Source organism: Hordeum vulgare, chromosome 7H (genome assembly GCF_904849725.1).
Source record: "Hordeum vulgare subsp. vulgare chromosome 7H, MorexV3_pseudomolecules_assembly, whole genome shotgun sequence".
Lineage (NCBI taxonomy): Eukaryota > Viridiplantae > Streptophyta > Magnoliopsida > Poales > Poaceae > Hordeum > Hordeum vulgare.
Genome location: NC_058524.1, coordinates 141570447 through 141575449, shown reverse-complemented (window position 1 = coordinate 141575449; position 5003 = coordinate 141570447).

Sequence of the window (5003 nt, the reverse complement as noted above, 5' to 3'; positions counted from 1 at the left end):
GAGAAGAGGAGAAGAAATAGGAAAAATGAACAGAAAGAAGAAGAATAAGAAGAAGAAGAAGAAGAAGAGAAGAAGGAGAAGGAGGAGGAGGAGGAGGAGGAGAAGGCCAAGGATCTTCTAGTCCTTCTCCTCCTCCTCCTTCTCCTCCTTCTCCTACTTATTCTTGATTTCTTCTTCTTCTCCTCCTCCTCCTCTTTCTTCTCCTCTTTCATATTATCCTTGCTTTAATTTCCCCAACAATGACATAATTATCCCATTTAGCTCCAAAATGCCATAATAAGCTCAAAATGGCATAAGAACCTTGGTTAGCTCATGAATATTATATACTTAGCTTGTTTTCCTCTAAAATGGGACAATTAGCCCATTTAGCTCGAAAAAGACATAATTAGGTAATTTAGCTCCAACAAGAGGAGAAGAGGAGAAGAAATAGGAAAAATGAAAAGAAAGAATAAGAAGAAGAAGAAGAAGAAGAAGAGAAGAAAGAGAAGGAGGAGGAGGAGAAGGCCAAGGACCTTCTAGTCCTTCTCCTCCTCCTCCTTCTCCTCCTTCTTGATTTCTTCTTCTTCTCCTCCCCTCCTCTTTATTCTCCTCTTTCATATTATTATTGCTTTAATTTCCCCAACAATCACATAATTAGCCTATTTAGCTCCAAAATACCATAATAAGCTCAAAATGGCATAAGAACCTTGGTTAGCTCATGAGTATTATATACTTAGCTTGTTTTCCTCTAAAATGGGATAATTAGCCCATTTAGCTCCAAAAAGACATAATTAGGTAATTTAGCTCTAACAAGAGGAGAAGAGGAGAAGGAATAGGAAAAATGAAAACAAAGAAGAAGAAGAAGAAGAAGAAGAAGAGAAGAAGGAGAAGGAGGAGGAGGAGGAGGAGAAGGAGAAGGCCAAGGACCTTCTAGTCCTTCTCCTCCTCCTCCTTCTCCTCCTTCTCCTCCTTCTTGACTTCTTCATCTTCTCCTCCTCCTCCTATTTCTTCTCCTCTTTCATATTATCCTTGCTTTAATTTCCCCAACAATGACATAATTATCTCATTTAGCTCAAAAATACCATAATAAGGTCAAAATGGCATAAGAACCTTGGTTAGCTCATGAATATTATATACTTAGCTTGTTTTCCTCTAAAATGGGATAATTAACCCATTTAGCTCCAAAAAGACATAATTAGGTAATTTAGCTCCAACAAGAGGAGAATAGGAGAAGAAATGGGCAAAATGAAAAGAAAGAAGAAGAAAAATAAGAAGATGAAGAAGAAGAAGAGAAGAAGGAGAAGGAGAAGGAGGAGGAGGAGGAGGAGAATGCCAAGGACCTTCTAGTCCTTCTCCTCCTTCTCTTCATTCTCCTCCTTCTTCTTGATTTCTTCTTCTCCTCCTCCTCCTCCTCTTTCTTCTCCTCTTTCATATTATCCTTGCTTTAATTTCCCCAACAATGACATAATTAGCCCATTTAGCTCCAAAATGCCATAATAATCTCAAAATGGCATAAGAACCTTGGTTAGGTCATGAATATTATATTCTTAGCTTGTTTTCCTCTAAAATGGGATAATTAGCCCATATAGCTCCAAAAAGACATAATTAGGTAATTTAGCTCCAACAAGAGGAGAATAGGAGAATAAATAGGAAAAATGAAAAGAAAGAAGAAGAAGAAGAAGAGAAGAAGGAGAAGGCCAAGGTCCTTCTAGTCCTTCTCCTCCTCCTCCTTCTTCTTCTTGATTTCTTCTTCTTCTCCTCCTCCTCCTCTTTCATCTCCTCTTACATATTATCCTTGCTTTAATTTCCCCAACAATGACATAATTAGCCCATTTAGCTCCAAAATGCCATAATAAGCTAAAAATGGCATAAGAACCTTGGTTAGCTCATGAATATTATATTCTTAGCTTGTTTTCCGCTAAAAATGACATAATTAGCTCAAAAACATCATATTTTGTTCTTCTTCTGACTTTCTTATTCACATTTTTGCAGATTGGATATACTACATGCATGGAAGCTCGCATTCGTGGAGTTGAACAATGTCAATGGATGAACTTTATATGTATATCATCTAGTTTTCATTTGAGTTGATGAACAATGTCGAACTATATGTATATGTATATATGGATAAACAGTGCAATACTTTGTATATTGGTTCTTTCGATATATAGGGGTGTACATTGATTTATATGTATATCATATATGTGTGGTGAATTATATATATGTGTTGGCAAGTATATGTGTGGTGAACTATATATCATATATGTGTGGTGAATTATATAAATGTGTTGTCAAATATATATATATATATATATATATATATATATATATATATATATGCTGTGAAATAATATAAAACAAAAAAAACAGGTACTATATGGGCTCTTTGTCGTCTGCCAGCTGATGGCAAAGACTTGTGCCATCAGTGGGCAGATGGCAAAGGTGCCACATGGCACCCAGCTGTGCATCCTGGGGTGTCTATATAGGCTCTTTGCCGTCTGCCTCCAGGGTGGGCAGACGGCAAAGAAGAGGGCAAAGAGGAGGGGGAGGAGGAGGCAGACGACAAAGAGTGGAGGGGGAGGAGGAGGCAGACGGCAAGGAATAAGGGGGAGGCAGACGACAAAGAATAAGGGGGAGGCAGATGGCAAAGCCTCCGTTAACCCCTAACGGAGGCTACGCCTGTCGGCTGCCGTCTCGAGCACTTTGTCGACTGCTCCTATGGAAAGCTGACGGCAAAGAGCTTTGTCGTCCGCTTTGTGGGGACAGACGGCAAAGAAGGTACGATGCCGTCGTAGGCTGACGCAGAAATTTTGCCAGCCCTAAGATTCTTTGCCGTCTGTGGTATTCTCTTTGCCGTGCGGGATTTAGTCTTTGCCGTCTGTGATGGCAGATGGCAAAGAAGCTGATTCCTGTAGTGACTGGCTCACCCCCTCCGGTGGATCTTTGCGTAGGTATTTTTCATATTTTCTAGAAATATTCTCCGTAAATTTTCAGGACGTTCTGAGAATTTTATTTCTGCACAAAAACAACACCATGGCAGTTCTGCTGAAAACAGCGTCAGTCCGGGTTAGTTCCATTCAAATCATGCAAATTAGAGTCCAAAACAAGGGAAAAAGAGTTTGGAAAAGTAGATACGATGGAGATGTATCAACTCCCCCAAGCTTAAAACCTTGCTTGTCCTCAAGCAACTCAGTTGACAAACTGAAACAGAAAGAAAAACTTTGACAAACTCTGTTTGATCTTGTTGTTGCAACTATGTCTAACTCATAACCAGAATTTCAGCAAGATCACAAGTTAACCACATAAGAAAGTGACACAAAGGTCTCACGGTAAACTAATATCAATGGCATAATCAGCTAGCGAGCAAATAATAATGAGTTTCAGATACCAACAATTCAATCAAAACATGCATGAAGCAATATGAGTAGGTGGTATCACACTAGCTCTTTCTGAGACCGCAAAACATAAATGTAGAGCACTTTCAAAGATCAAGGTCCGACTAAACATTGTAATTCATAGCAACGAAGAACCAGTCATAGTCATACTCAATATCAATCAAAAGCAAAGAATAAAAATAACAGAGGTGCTCTCTAATTGGTGCTTATAGAAGAAGAGGATGACTCAACAGGAACATAAATAGATAGGCCCTTAGCAGAGGGAAGCATTGATTTGCAGAGGTGCCAGAGCTCAAGCTTTGAAAACAAAGATAATAATTTTGGGTGGCATGCTTTCATTGTCAACGCAATGACCAAGAGTTCTCAATATCTTCCATGCTACTCATGCTATAGGCGGTTCCCAAACAGAAAAGTAAAGTTTTAACTCCCCCACCACCAATCAATCACACTCCACGGCTAGTCGAATCCTCGGGTACCGTCCATACTAACATCAATCCGGGGGGAGTCTTGTTTTACAGTTATGTTTTCGATTTAAGCGTGGAACTGGGCATTCCAATTACTGAACCCTTTCTCGTGAATGACAGTGAATAAACACATGTCGAGGATAACACGCCTAACATGGAAGATACCAATAGCCCCCTGTCACCCCATGAGCGGTTCGGGCATGCAAAACAGATAATTTTTGAAGGTTTAGAGAATGGCACATGCAAATTTACTTGGAACGGCAGGTAGAAACTGCAAATAGGTAGGTATGGTGGACTCTCATGGAAAAACCTTTGGGTTTATGGAAGTGAATGCACAAGCAGTATTCCGCTTAGTACACGTGAAGGCTAGCAAAAGACTGGGAAGCGACCAACTAGAGAGTTTGACTAACATTGAGTGCAAGCATGAGCAGGATATAAATCACCATGAACACGAACATCATAGAGACTATGTTGATTTTGTTTCAACTACATGCATGAACATGCGCCTAGTCAAGCCCCTTGAATCATTCAAAGGAGAATACCATCCTATCATACTACATCATAGTCCTCTCAAAATCTATGTTGGCATTCAAGACAAACCATTATAAGCTCCTAGCTAATTAAGCATGGCATCAGAAACTATGACATCTAAGTTGTCATTGCGAACATGGTTCTCTCAACAAAGCTGAATCTGGGACGACAAGCTAGTCATATTTACAAAAACAAAATAGATAGAGTTCATACCAGCTTTTCAGTCTCAGTCACTTCATCTTGTATCATCATTATTGCCTTTCACTTGCACGATCGAACGATATGAACAATAATAAGAGTGCTCGTGCATCGGACTACGCTGGAATCTGCAGGCAAACACAAAGGAGAAGACAAAGTAATATGGCTCTTTGAAACCTAAATAGGTATGCATGCAAGAGCCACTCAACATTGTAACCAATATCTTCTACCTTGACCCAAAGAAAAAGAAAACCATTTACACGGGAAAGCCCCCAACAAGCAAAAGAAGAAAGGAAAATCTTTTTGAGTTTTCTCAATAGGACACAAAACAAGAAAACAAGAAAACAAAAATAAACTAGCATGGATAATACAGTGGTGAAGTGTAAACACCGATTAACAAAGTGAAAGCATAAGCAAGAATGTAAAGTTGGTGCAA